A 23,111-nucleotide genomic window follows, 5' to 3' on the forward strand; every position below is an offset into this window, starting at 1 on the left:
GATATCCAGTTATTATTACTATTATTATAAAATTTTAGCATACAAGCCGTGATGTTATCAGGTTATCACCTTAAAAACTTTGTTGCTAAACAATCACTACCATAATACTCAGAGACTTAAGTCACAATTGGACATATTCTATTTTAAAGATCGTTGAATTTCAATACAAATAATGTATAAGTATTAACCAATCAAATAACCGTCTAAAATGTGTGCACTTTTCATAAAGATAAAAAATTGATATGTTTCTAAATGAACTTGAAAGGCCTACAAATAGAGGGTCCCATCTAGGAGACTTACTCGGTCAGTCAATCTCTAATGTGTGGTTGTAATTCAAAGCATCAAACAAACTCTTCGGGCACAATACAATTAGATGGATGGATGGTTAGGCAAAAAAAAAAAAAAAAAAGGGAAAAAGAGGATGGATGGGTCCGCTTCCTATAAATAAGTCCTATGCCATTGACACCAAACATAATAAAATCATAAACCAGTTTTATTTTTATAATGAGCATGATGATGAAGAAGGAGGGTTCCTTGTTGAGAATAATAATAGCTGTTACTTTAACCCTTCTCCTTTGTTTCCTCACTGCCGACTCTGAGGTTCGTTGCATTGAAAGCGAGCGACACGCCCTTCTCAACTTCAAGCAACACCGTACAGATCCTTCTAACCGCCTTGCCTCTTGGGCTGCTGCTGCATCTGACGTGAATTGTTGTGACTGGGTCGGTGTTGTCTGCCACAACCGCGCCGGTCATGTCCTCCAACTCCATCTTAGAACCTTTTATCCTCTGTATGACCACGAGCTTACTACTGAAGACCAATGGGAAGCTCAATTGCAAACTTATGAGAGGTCAAGGTTCGGTGGTAAGGTAAATCCTTCTCTGCTTGATTTGAAGCATTTGATTTACTTAGACCTCAGTGGCAATTATTTCAATTATACTCCAATTCCCAAATTCCTCGGTTCAATGGGGAGCTTAAGATATCTTAATCTCTCATATGCGAGTTTTGAGGATTGATTCCTCATCAACTTGGGAATCTCTCTAATTTGCACTATCTCGATCTTGGAGGTTATAATAATTTGTATGCCATGAACCTTCAATGGCTCTCTGGTCTTCCTTTACTACAACACCTTGATTTGAGTTATGCAAGCCTTAGCAAAGCCTCTAATTGGCTACAGGAGATAAACAAACTCCCTTCCTTGTCAGAGTTGCGATTGTCAGATTGTGCACTTTCTAGTTTCATCCCACCACCGATACCCAGTAGTATTAACTTTTCATCTCTCACCACCCTTCATATTTCGGAAAACCTTTTTGAAAACACTTCCATTCTGTTTTGGGTCTTTGGTCTTCATAATCTGGTTTCTCTTGATCTATCTACCAATTGGTTTCCAGGTCCAATCCCTGTTCATCTCTAGAATTTGACTTCACTTAGGCACCTCGGTCTATCTAACAACTATTTCAACTCTTCAATCCCCAATTGGCTGTACAGTTTTAGTCATCTTGAGTTCCTCAACCTCGGGGGTAATAGTTTGCAGGGTAGAATCTCTAGTGCCATTGGCAACCTAACATCTGCCATTAGCATAGACTTGTCATTCAATGGACTTGAAGGAAAGGTACCAAGATCTTTGGGTAATCTCTGCAACTTAAGGGTAGTTAGATTGTCAGGCAACAAATGGAGTCAAGAGATATCTGAAATCTTTGAATGTCTATCAGGATGTGTTTCAAATGGACTAGAGATCTTAGACTCGTTTTATGCTCAACTGTCTGGGCATTTGACTGATGAACTTGGGCAATTTAAAAATCTGGTCATCCTTTCTTTGGGGCATAATTCAATTTTAGGTCCAATTCCATGGTCTATAGGAAATCTTTCCTCTTTGAGATCCTTGGACCTTCAGAGTAATCAAATTAACGGTACTCTCCCTCAAAGTTTTGGACTGCTCTCCAAATTAGAGTCTCTGAATATTGATTTAAATATGTTGGAGGGTGTGGTGTCAGAAGTTCATTTTGCCAATTTAACAAGATTAACTTTGCTTTATGCATCTAAAAATCGATTGACTTTGAAAGTAAGTCTCGATTGGATCCCTCCTTTTCAACTCAACTTTTTAGCTTTGGGATCATGGAATTTAGGGCCCAAATTTCCTTCATGGCTCTGTTCACAAAAGAAACTTTTTAGCTTGGACATATCCAACACAGGGATTGTAGATGCAGTTCCTCCTTGGTTTTGGAACTTGTCTCTTCAGTTTTCTTATATAAATATCTCTCACAATCAAATCTATGGAGAGATTCCACATATCCCTTTGATTTTCTCCCTTTCAACAATTGATATGAATTCAAATCACTTTCAAGGTCCATTACCTTGTATATCCTCAAATGTGAGCTTCCTTAATCTTTCTAACAATTCACTATCCGGATCTATTTCTCACTTTTTGTGTTACAAGATGAATGAGCCCAAACATATGGAATTTCTCAATCTTGGAAAAAATCTTTTATCAGGGAAAATAAGTAATTGTTGGATGAAGTGGCAAAGGTTGGTTGCCTTAAATTTGGGAAGCAACAATTTCTCTGGTACTATTCCAGCATCCATTGGATCTCTTATCAATCTTAAGTCTTTGCACCTATACAACAACAGTTTCTCTGGAAAATTTCCATCCATGTTGAAAAATTGTAAATACTTGATTACTATTGATATTGGCAAAAATGGGCTTGTTGGAAGCATACCTTTGTGGATTGGACATAGACTTTCAAGCTTGATGATTCTTAGCCTTCGCTTCAATAATTTCTATGGTCAAATACCAGAAGAACTTTGTGCTCTAACTTCACTCCAAATCCTAGACCTTTCACATAATAAGCTGTTTGGAAGCATACCTAGATGTGTTAACAATTTCAATATGATGGCCAGAAATAACAATTCAAATTATCCCCTCTTTTTGCTTAATTCGTGGTTTGAGTCTAGTTCTAACCCTTTTGAAAGTGCATGGCTTGTGATTAAGGGAATATCTCGTGAATATTCCACCACACTTCAACTGGTAAATTTTATAGATCTTTCCAACAACAATTTGTCAGGAGAGATTCCTAAAGAAGTGGCTAGTCTCCAAGGACTACTATCATTGAATTTGTCATTTAATGTCTTGACTGGAAGGATCCCGGAGAATATAGGTGCTATGAGATCAATAGAATCTATTGATTTCTCAGTAAACCAACTTTCAGGTCAAATTCCTCAAAGTATGTCAAGTTTGACATTTTTGAGCCTCTTGAACTTGTCGAACAACAATTTGATTGGGAGAATCCCTTCAAGCACTCAGCTACAGAGCCTCAGCGCATCCAGTTTTTTTGGAAACAAGCTTTGTGGACCTCCACTTACTGATAATTGTACTATAAATTATGTAAAACCAAACATTGAAAACAAAAGGAGCAAGGGTTTTGGTGGGCATATGGTGGATTGGTTTTTTGTAAGTATGGCACTTGGATTTGTGGTTGGGTTTTGGGTTGTATTGGGTCCTTTACTATGGAACAAGCAATGGAGAATTTTGTATTTTCAATTCCTAGATCACCTAGGGTACAAGCTAATTGGGAGAATCCCTTCAAGCACTCAGCTACAGAGCCTCAGCGCATCCAGTTTTTTTGGAAACAAGCTTTGTGGACCTCCACTTACTGATAATTGTACTATAAATTATGTAAAACCAAACATTGAAAACAAAAGGAGCAAGGGTTTTGGTGGGCATATGGTGGATTGGTTTTTTGTAAGTATGGCACTTGGATTTGTGGTTGGGTTTTGGGTTGTATTGGGTCCTTTACTATGGAACAAGCAATGGAGAATTTTGTATTTTCAATTCCTAGATCACCTAGGGTACAAGCTTAGTGGTGTAGTGACACAAACCTGGTATTGCATTGTAATTAAATGTTGTAAGATTCTTAATATTTAGTCCAAGTATCATGTAATTGTATTAATCAATATTTTGATGATTTGTATATGATCTTCGACCTGGTTAATACTTCTATAATCATCTATATTTACTCTATTAACATGTATGAATAGGATATTTCTTATGAATGTACACAACAGTCCAATTTTAGTTTTATTATTCCTATAGATTAGTGGTGTAAAATCACATTTCAGTTCATACAAGCAATTAATTTGCTAGAAGTAATATCCAATACCTTGCTATGATGCCCACTTTCTCTATAGAATATCTTAGTGATCACTTTGTAAAGTCTCAAAGAAAGACAACAAGTTTGTGCTTATTTGGGCAAAATACGCAAGCTCTTTGTATCAAATTCAAAGGCTATTTTGGTAGATTCCTTGCAACCACTATAATGAAGCTTAAGCAGTTAAACTATAAAAGAGCCAGTCTGCCAAGTCTACTTTGTCCCGTGGAAGAATTGAAGGGGCTGTGAGTCAGGCTCCATGGCACGGCTCTCATGTCTTGCCAAACAACCTATAATCTATCTCAATTCTAAATTCTAAAAATTGACTTGATAAAAAGAACATGTTATTGGTTGTTAATTTTGAATTTTGTGTCTCTACATAGGTGGGTAGATACAGATATGTGGCTTATTTGTGATTTTTGAAATGAAATTTTGCTGAATTGGTGATTTACCCAATTGGGGTACGTTAAAGTTGTGGGGCAAATTTAATTCTCTGTGGTGTTTTGTTGGGAATCTAATATTGTTTGCAATGATTTAACAATGATTTCGTTTCAAATCTATTTGGCATGGTAGAAGATAGTCAACTAAAAAAAGAAAAAATTGCAATTAAAGGTAGCACACTCTCTCTCTCTCTCTCTCTCTCTCTCTTAGCATTAGGGTCAATAACATGTGTACTTTTATATACATGAAACTCACAGTGGCAATTAGCTCCACATAGACAAAATAAAAGTGGAGATTAGCACCCTAGAATTATTTATTTATTTATTTTTGTGGAGGAAATAGCACCCTAGAAGTTGAATAAGTGTTTTGAATTTTTTTTTTTTTTTTTTCTTGGTAAATAGCGGGAAGAGGATTGGTGGGATTCAAACCCTAGTGTCAAGCACAACAAGAGGGGTTTTTGTTGTGTGAGATTTTCTTTAAATTAATTTGCACGTGTCTCATCATTTACTGATTTAAGCTATAGTTTTGTTTGGGTTGCTCTTGATACTTTTAGGTGTGATTTTATCATTTATTGAAGATATGTATATGATGCTGAGACACAAACAGTGAAAACGATGCTGGGATTGCATTTGAATTTGGTTGAGTGATTTTGGAAAGTCTTTTCTTAAAACTTTTCTTGCATATAAATTTTAGACCCCTTTTGTAGAAATTTTAGAAAGTCTTGTTTTTGTGACATACTGCGTAACCCAAAAGCAAAAAGAAATGGGTTTTGAAAATTGAGCCCAATAATGTTATATTAATTTTTTCTTCATTTCTTGTCATATGGACCTTCCACTCGTGTGTATGTGCAACAATTTTTTTGGTTCTTAAAATTTTGATTAGTGTCTTCTTTCTTCTTCTTTTTGGTAAGATGTTTCTCTAAACATGTAGGATTTGGTTGGACAACTATCATTTGACCCACCCTTTTGTTCTAATACTTGTGCAGCATGATTAATTCTTCACTCAACACAATTTGAGTATGAGATGCATTGTATTTTCTGTATCTAAAAGTGTAATTGTTAATTATATTTCACCACCAGAGGTTGCTTTCCTAAGAAGAATTACAGCGCTATTTAATCTAAATATGACAAAACTGGTCTTTTTGTTTCTTGGACAAGATGAGATTGAGCCTTCAACCAATCAGACTTATGGTCCCTGTTAAAGAATCTTACATTTGTCAAGACATTTGCCTGTGGATGAAACTGATTATTTACAAGCTCGTGAAGAAGAGCTAGAAGTTTTTGCATCAATTTTGCGAATGGTGTTCCACTGAGCTTCAGTTACAGGTATGATCCAGTAACTCCGTTCTTGAATTACATTGACAATGGCAACTTCTCTGTTGATGATGTGCTGGCTAATGTCCCACTTATACTCCATCAGAGGCTATAGGTTAATTTTTGTCTTTTTCCCCCCCTGTTCAGAAAGGTGTTCACCTAAAATCATCCATACCTAAAAACTTTATTGTTTTGGTTCATTTTAAATTTCAACCTATTTTGATTTCTGTACATTCTCTTAAAAAATTAAATTGCTCTGCCTACCTGAATCCTCTGACAGATGATTTGAATTTCTAACAATCAAATCAATAAAGCTTCTAATTGCGATTTCCTTGGATTTGGCTACCAGGACTCGTTGATAAATTTCTCCTTTGCCCATTTCTTGACCTTGTAGCACATTCAATGTGAACTGTTTTACTATTCGTCAGTGGATTCATGTGGATACTGGATATCAGTTTGCATTTCTAGATAATCTTAACAACTTACCTGCATTTTCTTAACTGGTGCTATTTCTAAATTCGTATAATCACGTTCATGATTCATCCTACCCTTCATGTGAAGTTAATTGTTTAATAAATTTAAATAGAAAAAAATTACTAAGCCTCGAACTCATTGCTTTTTGGAGACTTTTCAATTTCATTCTCAGTCCTGGGACTATCTTTAATGCAGAGCTCCTTGATCTGGTTACTACAGAAATGAAAATGGATTTTGTTCAATTATTAGTACTTGCATATGATTTTTGTATATCACATTATCTCATGCCACAATTGCATTTTAGGAACTGAAGGATTAAAATATCATTTCTTATAGTTGCATTTCATTTAACAGTAATAGCTTGATAATTCTGACATAATTAGTTAGTTTTCTCTATGATAGATTATTGCCTGTTCATTTCAATAATATTTTCTTCAAGATGCTGATTGCTCCTCACATTGCAGATTGCTTTGCTCATCCAGGCCAAAATGCTTCAGCACAAGGTATATCATTATTGCATATTGCTTCTAGTCAAAGCTGATTCTTTTCTCCTCATAACTGATCAATAAGGTTGTCTAACTGTATGTTTTCATAATTTTTTTTTTTTTTTAAGAATATTATTGTTGACCTTTTTCCTTCACCTCCCTCAATCCCCAGCGAATCCTTTGGTTATCTCTAAGTATGGAGCAAGCAAAGATTACCATGGTTGTATGGATTTAGCATATAGGAAAGCTATTGATGATTGTGTAGATATACTTGATTGTCTTGTTTGATTGGCAAAGTATAGGACTTCGTCTTGCTTTACTATTAATTTTTTCTTAGCATACCCATGCTGATAGAATTTGGTTGAATGGTAATTATATTGGTCAAATTTGGTCTAGGGTCTCTGGTGTGCAGAACCATCTTCAGCTCTTTGCACAGGACATTGCAGAGGTCAAGGAATTCTTGAAGCAGAAAGGAGCTGACATTGGCTGTTAAGACTTTTTCTATGATGTTTTTAAAGAGCCAGAGTAATCTTAAGACAGGTTCAATATATCACAACTTGAGGTACAAATGGTGGATTTGAGGAGATAAGATTTGCTTGCTATCGAAAATTTTGATTGTTGTTTGAAACTAAGGATGAAAGATTTATTTTATGAGCATATGTAGAAAGGAACATAACCTGGGTATGCAGTTCTTAATTAAAGATAGCCTTATGAGTTATGACTGATTTAATTTTCTTGACATATTTGGTAGATTAAAATGATGAACATATATGTAATTGGTATTATTTGCCTCTGTTCACTAGCAGTCAACAGTAAAGAAAATGACAGAATTAAATCTGGTGACATCAATGGTTTCATCTTATGTGTCATATTCAATTACCTGAGGTTGTTGTGCTGCTTCTACAAGATACTAACTAAAAATCTTGAGCTTGGAAATTGCTTTTGCTTTGGGTTCAAGAATAGGGTACATCTTATCCTGATGCCTTGCTATCAAAACCTGAAAAACCACAAGCTATCCATAAAAACCAACACAAAGTAAGTTGTAAAAGAAAATAATGATAAAAGTGACTCCTTGTCAAGAATAACCTAATAATTATTTTATGTTTTTTTTTTTCCAATTAGATGGGACTTGCTAATATCATCTGTAGGGTCTATTTTTGTAGCCCAAGCCCAAAGGATATGGGTTAGAGGCCCAACGAACCCAGAACAATGAATTTGTAGAGAGTGGGCGAAAGAGTTGGGCTAGTTATGAAGCACAGAACAGTTGGCTAGGTTACGTGCAGTGATGATAACATGAACTAAAGCTCAGATAACTCCATGAATGAATGTCTGAAGAGGTTTTTTATTGAGTGAACAGCGATTACAACATTCAGAGCTACAGTGAAGCTTTTCTCTCTCTTTCTCTTTCTTTTTTCCGGTCCCCTATTATCAGGGACCCTTCTATCATCTCCATCGTCCACCTGTTCTTCATCCACGCATCTACTCAAGTGCATGTCACGTCATGTGTCTACTTTAGTTCTTTGTGAGTGGCGGTAGCTGAGGTTGCACTGTTCAGGGGTTTTCTCCACATAAATGCGGCCAGAAAAGCTGTTGCAGCGCATTAAATGCGGTGGTAGCAACTTTTCCTTTAGATATTTTTTAGTTCTGATCATTTCCGGATCCATTCCTATCATTGCCGTTGGGATCGTTGGGAAGATTAGTCGGACGTTCTACACATTCGTTTGATCAAGGCTCATCATAGCCGAGGAGCAAGTCGTCTTTGGACCAATGGTGACCTCTTCAGACGACACTCCTCTTCTGCTTCTGGGCTTTCTGCTTTAGATGGGCCACCCCAACCACCTATTAATCCTCGGAAATACAATAGTCCTTAACAGGGGGTTCCGGGCCCATTAAGTAGCTTTGGGCTTTTTTCCCCCACAATAGCCCCTCAAAATCTTAATTTTTTCTTCGCATCCGAAGGGAAAAAATGGGATTTTGACTTGTTACAGGGTAAGAGCTTGGAAACAGACAAAAGTTTGGCCTGGCACGCATGTAGACATAGATGCGCGCGTTCCATCATTACTGCCGTTGTTTTTCGGATTCCCGAAGCGTTGTATTAATTACGCCAGGGGGCGCCCTGTCCATTGTATCCAACGATGGACTATTGATCCAACGGACGGGGTTCTTCCTCGGGATTTTGGCAAAATAACTTCTGCCCTTTCGCTTAACCTCGTATAAAATCCCAGAGGTGGACATTTCTCCTTACTTTGCAACTTTCAAATCCTCCCACAAGAACAAGCACACAAACCCTCAGAGCTCTTCCAATCGCCGATTTTGCTTCTTCCCAGAGTCCTCAAGAATCCTTCTGCGAGTTCAGAGATCAGTTTCTAACCCAGTTCCTGTAAGTTTTCACCATCTCAATCCTTCAGTTTTCTCTTCGGCCGTCTATTTTTCAGTTTTGGGCAACCATTTCCTCCCTGCTACGTTGTGCCTCTGCTTTTCCGTTGAGTGATGGGTAAATTAGAGTATCTGGTAGACAGCCCTGCCCAGCTGGAGAAGTTCAGGGCCACATACCGCATACCTCCAAACGTGGGTGTGAGGTATTGCCCTCTGGAGAAAATACTAACTGATCGAGAAACGGGGGAGGTCGTGATTCCTCTCATCGCCTTCCTAGAAGGGGGGATGACGATTCCTATGGGCCCTATCACCACTAGTTATCTTATAAACCATAGGATCACCCCTTGGCAGTGCGCGCCTAACATGTTTAGGATCTTAGGGGCCATTGAGGATCTCAACCGCCACCTAGGACTGGGGCTCACTTGGCACGACGTGGTGCACATGTATGAGTTCCACAGCCAGCAAGGGGCGGGATATTATTTGAAGTCCCGGTCCGACATTGTTAGGCTTATTTCCTGTCTCCCCAAATCCAATAAAGGGATGAAGGATGACTACGTGATCATCTCGGGCGCGTGGCATGACGGCCCTCACTGTCCGACCAAAGCAGGAAAGCCAAGTGGGACACGTCAGACTTAGGCACACTAACCATAGGCTCAGGACCTTCGCCTTTTAACAATTTTTTATTCTTCCTGTATTGCTGTTTTTCGGTTTCTAACAAAGCTCTACTGTGACTTGTAACAGACAGAAGAAATATATCTCCTCGGCTCAGCCTCACTAATTTCGCCGCGCTCAACTATTTGCTGCAGTCCGAGATCTTCGTAAGCGAGGACGGACAGCTCCGCTCGGCTCCCCTCATCCTAGGGTATACAACGAGGTGAAAAGACCTCCAACCAGTCGGCAACGCGATAGTCTAGGGAGACGAGCGTCTTAACCGTATCGACGTTTCGTTCAAAGGCTTTTTGGCTCCACACGACCTTCCACCAGTACCACACCCAAACCCCCGGCGTATACCCCCTCTCGTCCAGCCACTACAGCAAGCTCCCCTCGGACCAGAAGTTGAGGGTGAAAAAGTTGGCTCCTCCACCTCCTCGCTAGAAGAACAAATAGACAAGTTCCACTTCGGAGGGGAAGCTTCAGGGGCAAACCAAGTGGTAGAGGTTTCGGACGCCAAGGAAGGAGGTGACAGGCATTCCAGTGTCCACCCGTTTTTGATAACTGCCCTCCCCGACGACTCTTCGGACAAAGACATGGCGGATTTGAAACTCTTGATGAAGAATAGAGGCAAAAAGGCCAAGCAGAAAGGCGCTGCGACCTCCCAACCCGCAGAGATCTTGCCTCCAGTGCCTCCCGCGGCTCCTAGAGTCGGCTTGAAAACCGCGCCGAACCTTCAGAAGAAGAGGCCCCATAAGAACGAAGAGAGGGAGGCAAGGGTGCCACCCAAGGTGAGCAAGCAGCAGAGGACGGCGAGGGACCGAGGCAAGAGGGCCTCTTCCACTGAGAAGGGCGGATGGCGCCCCCATTCTTTGGGATACGTCCCTCAGGAACTATGATGGGGGAAGGGCGGGATACGTTGCTGAAGCCCTGCAGCAGCCACTCCTCCTCCCTCATGATATGGAGTCTTTCAGGCGCTTCAGCCAGCAGGAGCTCTTCTTATCCCTTAAGAGGGATATGGCCATGGTAAATGAACTTGCTCTCTTAATTTAGGTTCTATTTTTAACTTGTATTGCTTTCTTTCTTCATCTTGTGCTTAAAACGTGGTCATGCAGATTACTTAGCAGATCTACGTGGCTGAGGAATGGAACAAAAAGTCCTCCCTCGAGGCCCAAGTAGCAGCCCAGTCCCAATCCGAGGCGGAGAAGGCTCTTGGTCTGCTGAAGGATGATTATGCTCGCACTTCTGAGCAGCTTAAGGCCGTGACTCGGGAAAGGGACAACCATAAGGCCGGCCTTCAAACCGCCGAGACCCAGGCCGAGGAGCAGCGCAAACAATTGCCCGCGTCAGAGACCAACCTGGCGACCGAAAGGGAACTGGTGAAGGGTCTCAGGGCTGAAATCCAGAAAGCCCGAGAGGGTGCCCAAGCAGCTGAGCAGGCGGTCCAACTGGCCAAGGAGTCAATTGAAGCTGAGAGGAAAGCGGCATATCAGCTGGAAGTGGACGAGACTGGAAAGCAGCTTATGGAGCAATTCGCTCTAGTTGCTCACGAGTACTGCGACGTAACCTAGTAAAAGGCACTTGACGTTGCTGGGGTCCCTTCGGACTCTCCCTTGAGGCTACCTGGGGGCATATACTATCATCCAGATATCCGAGAGCTCCCAGAGGCTGACTCTCCTCCTGCTCCCCAGCTTTTGGAGTCTACGGAGCAAAGTTTAGTCAGTGTAGCTTCCCCATCCGCCCTTGATGCACCCCAAGAGGCTGGTCTGCCAGTTGAACTAGCCAAAGACAAAGGTCAAGGGTTGGACGAAGAGAAGACTCCTGCTGAGTCCCAGAGCCAAGCCCCAGGAGCTGCTGTTCAGACAGGCCAGGTTGCTGACCCCGTGGTTCCTTCAACTCAAGAGTAGACACATAGGGCCTCCCTTTTCTTTGTGTTTTTCTTTTTGTAAGAGATTTGTAAGCTATTTTCCTGATTAATGAAGCAGTTTTTCCTTCGTATTCATTTGCTGTGCTGTGTAATATGACTCACTATTACTATTAAAGCTCTGTGCCTTAACTTTATTGTGATCTTGATATCATGTTAACAACTCGCATGACTAAGATTGGTGTTAGAAAAGGGGTAGAATGTATGAGAGCTGTGATAGAATGTTTACTTAAAAAACTTAAGTTTAAAAATTCAATGCAATTGTAACAGTGCTAACTAATCCCATATCATCTGGTCTGAGGACTACAGGCATGAATGGATTTAAGTTTAAACACTTAAAGGAATCGTAACATCGTGTTAACTAACCCAAATCATTTGGTCCGAGGACTACAGGCATGAATGAATTTAAGTTTAAACACTTAAAAGAATCGTAACAGATCGATATGCTGATTAAAAGAAGAGCTTGATTAATAATAATACCTTTTGAGGTTGTTTACATTCCACGGGCGTGGTATCACGTGATTGTCTAGGTCTTCAAGGAAGTATGCCCCAATGCCAGCTCCTGAAGTAATACGATATGGTCCTTCCCAATTAGACCCTAGCTTTCCCCACGCTGGGTTCTTTGCAGTGCCAACCACCTTTCTTAGTACGAGATCGCCAGGTTCCAGAGGCTTGAGCCTTACGTTGGCATCGTAGCCCTGTCTAAGCTTTTGTTGGTAATGTGCTAATCGGACCATTGCATTTTCCCTCCTTTCATCGATGAGATCTAAGCTCTTCTCTAGCAGCTCGTCGTTACCCGCCGGACTAAACGAGCTAGTTCTCAGTGTCGGGAATCCAGTTTCCAAAGGTATGACGGCTTCAGCCCCGTATGTCATTGAGAATGGGGTCTCTCCAGTAGACCTGCGTGGAGTGGTTCTGTAAGTCCAAAGTACATGTGGTAATTCTTCTACCCATTTACCCTTCGCGTCATCTAATCTCTTTTTCAAGCCATTCACAATGACCTTGTTGACAACTTCAGCTTGGCCATTACCCTGGGGGTAAGCTGGGATGGAGTACCTATTTATGATTCCCAACTCGCTACAATAGCTCCTAAATGCTTTGCTATCAAACTGCAGGCCATTGTCCGAGACGAGAGCACATGGGACTCCGAATCGAGTAACTATACTCTTCCATACAAACTTTTGCACGTCTACGTCTCGAATATTCGCAAGAGGCTCTGCTTCGACCCACTTGGTGAAGTAATCAGTGTTGACTAGCAGATATTTCTTGTTTCCTGCAGTCTTAGGGAATGGTCCCACGATATCCAAGCCCCATTGGGCGAAAGGCCACGGGCTAAATAGCGGGTTGAGAATCCCCCCTGGCTGATGAATGTGCGGGGCAAACTGCTGACACTGATCACATTTTTTGGCATAATCCAGGGCTTCCCTTTGCATGTTCGGCCACCAATAACCTTGAGTAATGGCTCGGTGAGCCAGGGATCTTCCTCCAGTGTGGCTTTCACAGATTCCTTCATGCAGTTCCTCTAATAACAGCTCAGCCTTTTCAGGATGCACGCACAACAAATATGACCCTGAATAGGAACGTTTGTATAGTTTCTGATCCTCGGACAACCAGAACCTGGCTGCCTTCCTCCGAATTTTATCGGCTTCTCCCTTCTCTTTAGGCAGGATATCTTCTTTCAAAAACTTGACCAGCGGGTCCATCCAACTGGGTCCAACCCTGACCTGATGTACTTGGATTACTCCTTTTCCTGCTTCGGTAGGCTTATGTAGGTCCTCAACGAGGATAACTCTCTGCAAATCTTGTGCCGAAGAGGTGGCTAGAGTGGCCAAAGAGTCGGCGTGTGAGTTGCCACTCCTAGGAATATGTAGCAAGTTGAAAGACTCGAACCCTGGCTGCAGATGTTTAACTCGGCTCAGGTATCTCTGCATTCTTTCGTCCTTTTCCTCAAACTCTCCCTGGACTTGACCCACAAATAGCCTTGAGTCCGAGAATACTTTTACTGTCTTTCCTCCCATCCTTTGGACCATACTCATCCCCATCAATAGGGCCTCGTATTCCGCCTCATTATTCGTTGCTGAGAAGCCTAACCTTAATGCTTTTTCAATAACGATTCTTTCGGGGGATATCAGTACTAGCCCCACTCCGGAGCCTCTCTGGTTTGCAACACCATCCACGTACGCCTCCCAAAGGGAGGGCTCTTGTTGAGAAATCATGCCAACTGATTTTTCATCCATGTCCGATGTCAGCTTCACCTCTTCTAGTCGGGGCTCTGTGAACTCAGCTACCAAATCGGCAAGTACCTGGCCCTTGACCGAGGTACGTGGCATATACTTGATGTCAAAAGCCCCTAGGATCGTCCCCCATTTTGCAATTCTCCCGGTGTAGTCTGCACTTCGGAGTATAGCCCTGAACGGAAGCTGGGTGAGGACGATGACGGTATGGGCTTGGAAATAATGTGGGAGCTTTCGCGTGCGATGCACCACTGCTAGAATAGCCTTTTCCAACGGTAAATAATGGACCTCGGCTTCATGAAGCGACTTGCTTACACAATAAACGGGTTTCTGCACACCGCCATCTGCTCGGATCAGGACCAAGCTTACTGCATGGGCGGCTACCGCGATATACGCAAACAAGACCTCGTCGGGCTCGGGGCTGGACATGATTGGTGGTCGAGCCAGATAATCTTTCAACTGTTGGAAGGCCACAGCACACTCCTCTGTCCACTCGAACCCTTTCCACTTGTTAATCAAGGAAAAGAAAGGTCGGCACCTATCCGCTGATCGTGAGATAAATCGATTTAGGGCTGCCGTCATCCCCGTCAGTTTCTGAACCTCCTTGGGGTTCCGAGGAGATTGTAACTCATTAATGGCCCTTATCTGATCAGGGTTGACCTCAATTCCCCTGTGAGTCACCATATATCCCAGAAACTTGCCTGACCCCACGCCAAACGAGCACTTAGCAGCGTTCAAGCGTAGCTTGTACTTCTTGAGAATTTCGAAGGTGCTTTCCAGGTCCTTTACGTGCTCAGACACCACTTTGCTCTTCACCACCATGTCGTCTATGTAAATCTCGATATTTCTCCCCAGCTGTGGTTCAAACATCCTCATCATCATCCTTTGGTAAGTAGACCCGGCATTTTTTAAACCAAATGGCATCACCTTGTAGTGGTAGTTACCCGTGGGGGTCACAAAAGCAGTCTTCTCCTGATCTTTCAGGGCTAAAGGTATCTGATAATAGCCTTGGAATGCGTCCAAGAAGCTCATTCGGGGGTGTCCGACGGTGGCATCTACTAGCCGATCGATTTTAGGCATGGGGAACGGATCTTTAGGGCATGCCTTGTTTAAGTCGGTGAAATCTACACATACTCGCCATTTCTTGCTCTTTTTCTTCACCACCACAGTATTTGCCAACCACTCTGGGTAAAAGACCTTTTTAATAGCCCCAGCTTGTTTGAGCTTTGCCACTTCTTCCCTGACTGTCTCAGCGTGTTCCTTAGACGGACGCTGAGGAGACTGCTTCTTAGGGGTGATCATGGGGTTTACTTTCAAATGGTGGCATATAAATTCCGAATCCACCCCCGGGGCTTCATAAGCATCCTAAGCGAACACGTCGAGGTTTTCCTTAAGAAGTTGCACTAACTCTTCTTTTTCCTGCAACGGCAATTGGGATCCGAGTTGAAAGAATTTCTCGGGATCATCCCCAATGATGACTTTCGTCAAATCTTCGCACCCCGCACCCTGGCCCGGATCTTCAATGGGCGATGACTGGTGCTTTGGTTACTATAAACCCATGGTTAATGACCCAGCTCCTGGCTCGTGTTGAATGGCAGCCACTAAGCATTATCTTGTTGCGGATTGATCCCCCCGGATTTCGCAAACTCGGCCTTCGGAAGGATATTTGATTTTTTGATGCAAGGTGGAGGAAACCGCCCCCAGCGCATGAAGCCAAGGTCTGGCTACAATTGCCGTGTAGGGTGAAAAAACGTCTACGACTATGAAATCCACCTCCACCACCTTTGAGCCAGTCTGCACAGGCAGTCGTATTTGGCCCTTCGGGGTAACAACTCTTCCTTCAAAACTGATCAGCGAAGATTGATATGGTGTTAAGTCACTAAGTTTGAGGTTCAGTCCCCTGTAAAGATCAGGGTACATTATTTTCGCAGCGCTTTCTTGGTCGACCATCACCCGTTTCACATCGTACCCCCCAATCCTGAGGGTGACGACCAACGCATCATCATGAGGCTGGACAGTACCCACCTTGTCGGCGTCCGAGAAGCCTAAGACCAGCTGATCATCAAATTTGCACTTCTTCGAACCCTGGCTAGATTCCCCCGCAGGTAATCGATCCACATACAAGACCTTGGATGGCCAGGATCCTATTCTCCCTAGGGTCGCAAAGATAACGTTGATAGTTCCCAGAGAGGGTTTCAGAGGGTCATCCCTCAGGGAGTTCGCGCTTATCGGACCTCCTCGGCCACTGGTGTGATGTAGGAGATGTCGCAATTTCCCCTCACTGACTAGTTGTTCCAGATGAATCCACAAGTCCCTGCAGTCCTCAGTCGTGTGCCCATAATCCTAGTGGTATTGGTAGTAGAGATTGCGATTACGTCTATTAGGATTCCCTGCCATCTTGTTCGGCCACTTGAAGAACGGCTCGTTCTTGACCTTTGCCAAAACTTGGTGGACTGGGTCTCTGAATACGGTGTTGACGGTCTAGGGATTGGCTGTTCCTGACTGCGCAGGAAAGTCTCTCCTCGGCTTGCTGCTGGTGTACCGATCCGACCTGAAATCCATCCTTTCCAGGGGGATAACCTTCTCCTTGCCTTTCCCTTGTTGTTGGTCTTCTTCAACTTTTTTGTACTTCTCAATGTGGTCCATTAGCTGGCGAATGCTAGTAACGGGTTTACCAGACAGGGATGTCCTTAAACCGTGATCGGTAGGGAGGCCAAGCTTAAACGTTTCCAGGGCCATTGCGTCAAAATTGCCCTCCATGTCGTTAAACATTTCCCAATATCTATCCGAGTACACCTTCAGGGATTCTCCTTCCTTCATGGTCAAAGACAGCAGAGAGGACAGAGGTCGGGCCACTCTTCGACATGTAACAAATCGTGAACCGAATGCTTGGGTGAGCTCTTTGAAGGAGCTGATGGAATTTGGGCTCAGCCCATTGAACCACCTCATGGCAACTGGCCCAAGACTGGAAGGGAAAACCTTGCACATCAGCGCTTTGTCCCTGGAGTAGACAGCCATCCTTTGGTTAAAATGACTCACGTGCTCCACGGGGTCCGTTTTGCCGTTGTAGATGGTGAACGCTGGTTGGTTAAAGCGCTGAGGAAGTCTGGCCTCTTCGATCTTGCACGTGAAGGGTGACCTGGAAGTCTGGTTTAGAGCCTTGCTCACGGCGTCGCTTCCGACGTCTCCACGTGATGGGCTTCTGCGTTGCCCCTTGTGAGGAGATTCTTGTTCATAGGTATAGGACTCGCTGGCTGGTGTCCTGGACTTGGGTTGATAAGTGACGTCCGGCTCATCATCAGGGTCCTCATCAGAATACGAGGGAGCCCGTTTCCTCTTTGCATGGCGTAACTCCCTTTTTAACTTTTCAACCTCCCGCTGCAAATCTCGGTTCTTCTCTGCATGGGACATGTGGCTTCCGCCATGCGATTGGCTCTGACCAGGGGGTACGATGTGCACGCTACCCTCGCGGTCTTGTCTTCGCTCGAGGTTAAGAAAAGGGTCCCCATGCTGAGATGCCCTAGACTCCGCTTCTTGTTCACCGTGTTCAGCCATCACCTACTGTCGTCTCCACCCCTGCGCAAGCTCTCCCCACAGACGGCGCTAATTGTAGGGTCTATTTTTGTAGCCCAAACCCAAAGGATATGGGTTAGAGGCCCAACGAACCCAGAACAATGAATTTGTAGAGAGTGGGCGAAAGAGCTGGGCTGGTTATGAAGCACAGAACAGTTGGCTAGGTTACGTGCAGTGATGATAACATGAACTAAAGCTCAGATAACTCCATGAATGAATGTCCGAAGAGGTGTTTTATTGAGTGAACAGCGATTACAACGTTCAGAGCTACAGTGAAGCTTTTCTCTCTCTTTCTCTTTCTTTTTTCCGGTCCCCTATTATCAGGGACCCTTCTTCTTTATATAGCATCCATTCCTATCATCTCCATCGTCCATCTGTTCTTCATCCACGCATCTACTCAAGTGCATGTCACGTCATGTGTCTACTTTAGTTCTTTATGAGTGGCGGTAGCTGAGATTGCATTGTTCAGGGGTCTTCTCCACATAAATGCGGCCAGAAAAGCTGTTGCAGCGCATTAAATGCGGTGGTAGCAGCTTTTCCTTTAGATATTTTTTAGTTCTGATCATTTCTGAATCCACCCAGGACCTATCATTGCCGTTGGGATCGTTGGGAAGATTAGTCGGACGTTCCACACGTTCGTTTGATCAAGGCTCATCATAGCCGAGGAGCAAGACGTCTTTAGACCAATGGTGACCTCTTCGGACGACACTCCCCTTCTACTTCTGGGCTTTCTGCTTTAGATGGGCCGCCCCAACCACCTATTAATCCTCGGAAATACAATAGTCCTTAACAGGGGGTTCCGGGCCCATTAAGTAGCTTTGAGCTTTTTCCCCCCACATCATCTTTTCCAATTCTTATAATCATGTTAGCATATAGTTTTTACCATACCAACACAGAAGCAAGTCTCTATAATCCATCTTTCTTTTGAAAGTATGGTAAAGTTTCACTGTCACAAAAGTTCATGAATTTTGACACATACACAATTTGCTCCATTTTTAGTCAAAGTTTGCCAACAAAATAAGAAGATCAGTGAAAAGCAAGTTACTAATATATATGGGAAAATTACAACTTATATATCTTTGGTTTGGCCGAAATTTAAGTTGTCTACTTGTAGTTTGAAATTTAACATCGTACCCACTTAAGGTTAGCTCAGTTAGATTTTTGTAACTTGCTTCTATTAAAAACAGGACTAAATATGTAATTTTGCCCCACTTTAATGTCTCTCTCCTCCAAAAATACAAAAAACATAAAATTACAAGATCAAAAGATCAAAATGAATCTAGTGGAACACTTGTATCATGAGATTTTAAATCACAGACAACTTAAATTTTGGTCAAACCTTAAGTGGGTAGTGTTAAATTTTAAACTACAGACAAGCAATTTCAATTTTAGATAAACCACAAGTGAGTAAGTTGTAATTTGCCCAATATATATTGGCATGGATCTTAGGATGAACAAATATAGTAACAAAAAGATGATGAATCTCCCAATATATGACCTGGTTGTTAAATTTTTTACTTGTCAACAGAAATTTATTTTGTTTGCAAATGAGCTAGTTGTGTATAAAGATCTGGAGTCTAAATTTGTTTGTAATAATGATCAACTCATTGACATATTTTGATCAAGGCCTCTCTTTTCAAATTTTCATTGATCTCAACCACAAAGGCACCAACTCATGCTCACTACTGTGCCCATTCATGTGTCAAGACAGTTGCAGAGAAAATTACCAATATGTTGTAGCCCTTTGCTTTGAATCAGTTATCAATATGTTGTGATGTTTAATTGAGTAGTAACAATAGTTGTTAATGTATTTCCACACAACTTAGTTGTTAAGAAGAGGAAGAAGAAGAAACCTCATAGAACTCTATTTAGATTTTTATTTATTTACAAGTTTTATAATGTTATTGGTATAATTTTGCATTCTTGCATTATCTGCATCACAAGTCAATAATCTTTAATTAATAACAAACAGCTAGTGAGAGAAGACCTGCTTGTTAAGTGTTGACCAAATCTATTTTGTTCTACACATTGTTATCACAATATCAGTCAATCATTTTTTGAATGAATGTTTTCCAGTAGGATATGTTGATTGTATTAGTGAAGGCAGTGTACAACTAGTCCTAAGTTTCTCCAAGTAAAAAATACATGCAATTGGATCATATTTCAGTTTTTATTATTATTATTTTCATAAGAGCATGATGATGATGATGAAGGAGGGTTCCTTGTTTGACATTTTTGAGTCAGTTGAACTTGTCAAACAACAATTTAATTGGGAAAATCCCTTCAAGCACTCAGCTACAAAGTTTTGATGCATCCAATTTTTTTGGAAACAAACTTTGTGGACCTCCCCTTATTGATAACTGTACTATAAAGGATGTACAACCTAACACTGAAAAGAAAGAATGCAAGGCTTTTAGTGGAGTTGATGTGGATTGGTTTTATGTGAGCATGAGACTTGGATTTGTTGTGGGTTTTTGGGTTGTATTGAGTCCTTTATTGTTGAACAAGCACTAGAGAATTTTGTACTTTCAATTCCTGGATCACCTAGGGTACAAGCTTAGGGGTTTAGTGGCACAAACTTGGTAGCATTGTAAGTAAATGTTGTAAGATTCTTAATATTTAGTGCAAACATCATGTAATCATATTAATCAATAGTTTGATTATTTTTTTATCATCTTCAAGCTGGTTAATTCTTGTATTTCTTGTTAAATTCACTCCATTAAAATTTATGAGTATGATGTTTCTTTCTTGTGAACATCAACGACAGTCCAAGTTGTAGTTTTATTATTCCTATAGATTAATAATGTAAAACTACATTTTAGTTCATAAAAGTAATTGATTTGTTAAAAGTAATATTCAATACCTTGCAATGATGCCCATTTTTTCTTTAGAATCTCTTAGTGATCACTCTGTAAAGTCTCAATAAAAAAGACAACATATTTCTGCATATCTGGGCAAACTAAAAATGCTCTTTGTAACAAATTGAAGGCTATTTGGTGGATTCCTTGCAACTAGTATTTAAGAAGGAAGCATAGGCTATGGAGGAGTGCATCTCGAAAGTCTACTTTGACCCTGGTGAAAAATTCAACCTTTGATGTTCATTGGGAAATAGGTGATATGACACATAGTGTGCTAGAATGCTATAGTTTTTTGCTTTAGAAAATTTCTATGTAGTTTCATGTCTTGTGACTAAACCTCTTAGATCACACACATGGAAGGAATAGAGTCCAATCAGAGAGAAATATTTGAAATCGAAGAAAATTTGAGAGAGAGGGATTGGATGAGGTGAGGTTCATGGTGGATGTGAATCTTATGGGGATTTCTAAAATGATCAAAGCAGCTTTTATCACCATGAAGAATTGGAGGGATTGTGGGTCATGTCCTTCCATGCAGGTCAAGTATGACATCCCAAATTTTAACTCAATTCTAAAAAGTGAATTAATAAATACATGTTATTGTTTTGTAATTTTGAATTCTGTGTCTCTACATAGGTTGGTATATACAGTTGCTTGGCTTATTTAGTGTGTATCTTTGGGCTCTGTGGTTTGATAGAGGTGTTGCACTAAGAGGTTTTCTTCCTTTGACATCCAAATCTCTTATATTACCTCCAGAAATTGATACTCTTGATTTAGTTGAAAGGTATGGAAATTGAGTTGTCTATTTCCTTAATTATGCTGCATTATTCTTTTTAGTCTTAGTAAAATATTGGTGACTCATAGTTTTGCAACTTGCAAGTAACAGGCTTGGTTAGGAGCTTGTGTTTAACTATGACAATTCTTTTTTTATCTTTACTGTGAGTTGCTTTAAATGTAACTAGGGGTGTCCAGTGACCCGGATCAACCGACCCGCCCGACCGAACCCGCCCGAACCGAAGGTCCACGGGCGGCTCCGAATTCATCCTACGGTCGGTCACGGTTTAACAAATAAAAAACCCGAATAATTCGGTTCGGATTCGGATTTCAAAATATTTCACCCGAAAAACCCGACCCGACCGAATTATTTATAAATAAAAAAATATTTTACCGATTTGACTACAGCCCATCCCCACTACTCAGTAATGCCAGCCAAGACTGAACCCACACACCTTCCCAACATTAATATCAGCCGTTCAATATATTTCAAATAGGGCCTCATTTTACTTAATTTATTGGGCCTTCAATCAGGACATATCAAAAAGGCCCAAAATAGGCCTATTCTTTTTATCACCTGCGTTCAAAACAACACAGCAAAAAGGTTTTTTTTTTTTTTTTTTTAAATAACCTGTCATCTAAAACAAGATCCACCTATCAATCCAAATACATAATCTTTCCCACATTATCCACAAAATAAACACAACAAATAATATGTTAATCTGTTGCTCATAAAAACAAAAAAAAGTAATAAGCAACTAGGCAGTAAGCTGCTCAACACCTATAAAACCAGACAACCACAACAAACAATATTTCCAGAAACAAATAAATTACATAAAACCTGCCAAGTTGCCAACCACAACAAACAAAATTTCCAGGTTCCAGCAACAAATAAATTACATAAAACCTGCCAAGTTGCCAACCACAACAAACAACCACAACAAACAATATTTCCAGGTTCCAAGTCCAACAACAAATAAATTACATAAAACCTGCCAAGTTGCCAACCACAACAAACAATATTTCCAAGTTCCAGCAACAAATAAATTACATAAAACCTGCCAACCACAACAAACAATATTTCCAGCAACAAATAAATTACAACAAATAATATACTTAGTAACATAGAGGCAGTTACTGCAAGTTATTTGGGCAGTAACCCATAAGGCAGAAAGCTTGGTAGTTACACAATGTTCCAAGCAATGTAATTAGTTACAACAATCAAATACCATAGGTATTTCAAAAAAATAGCTTTTCCAAAGCATTGAATGACTACTCTATAGTTTATAAGTCTATAACTAATAGAAAAGAAAACCTATGAACTAAGATTTCTTTTCTATAAGCATTGACAGTTGAGTATTGTTACAAGTTAGAAAAGCAATATGTCCAAAAAAGCCTCCAAAATATTCCCAAAATGCTGCCTTCTTTACAAAATAAATTACCATCCTCCTACAATAGACAAAAAAATATTCAACAAACAATACATTAGTACCTAATACAAGACCAACTAGTAAGGAAACCAAGTTTATAACAGTAGGGGGCTAAAGGCAGAATCATACCAAGTCAGTGATTAATCATCAATGCTGATCAAGGGTCGCTTGCCTGAAGTGGAGCCCTTGCTTGAGCTGGTATTTGCTGTTTCAGTTGATGTTTGTGGATTTAAAACTAGAAAAGAATAGGAAATAAACACAACAGATTAAATTTTGCTTGAATACATGAGACATTCAATAAAATTAATAGACTAAGTTTCAGAATTTAAACATATTACCTAAGTCAAGTAACTCCTCCTCCAATGCCTCTACATCATCCCTTGACTGGCGATGAGAAATTGGAACGGTGGCTTGAAGCCAATTTTGTGAACATACAAG

The 23,111-nt window shown here is 41.1% G+C and overlaps 2 long non-coding RNA genes across 2 annotated transcripts in view; one reads left to right on the forward strand and one right to left on the reverse strand.

Annotated features, from left to right (window-relative positions):
- Positions 1 to 408: 408 nt before the first annotated feature.
- Positions 409 to 23,111, forward strand: part of LOC112024028 (uncharacterized) — a 30,878-nt gene continuing 8,175 nt past the window's right edge. The window contains exons 1-6 of the long non-coding RNA XR_002884088.2: positions 409 to 867; positions 5,742 to 6,012; positions 6,836 to 6,874; positions 7,253 to 7,418; positions 20,603 to 21,012; positions 21,106 to 21,253. This is a non-coding gene — a long non-coding RNA (uncharacterized LOC112024028). The remainder of the gene's footprint in view (positions 868 to 5,741; positions 6,013 to 6,835; positions 6,875 to 7,252; positions 7,419 to 20,602; positions 21,013 to 21,105; positions 21,254 to 23,111) is intronic.
- Positions 22,324 to 23,101, reverse strand: LOC136062851 (uncharacterized). The gene is made up of 3 exons (XR_010624594.1): positions 23,012 to 23,101; positions 22,803 to 22,908; positions 22,324 to 22,692 (listed from the first exon to the last, which is right to left on the reverse strand). It is a non-coding gene; the product is annotated as an uncharacterized LOC136062851 (long non-coding RNA).

This window comes from Quercus suber, unplaced genomic scaffold (genome assembly GCF_002906115.3).
Source record: "Quercus suber isolate HL8 unplaced genomic scaffold, Cork oak 2.0 scaffold_19, whole genome shotgun sequence".
Lineage (NCBI taxonomy): Eukaryota > Viridiplantae > Streptophyta > Magnoliopsida > Fagales > Fagaceae > Quercus > Quercus suber.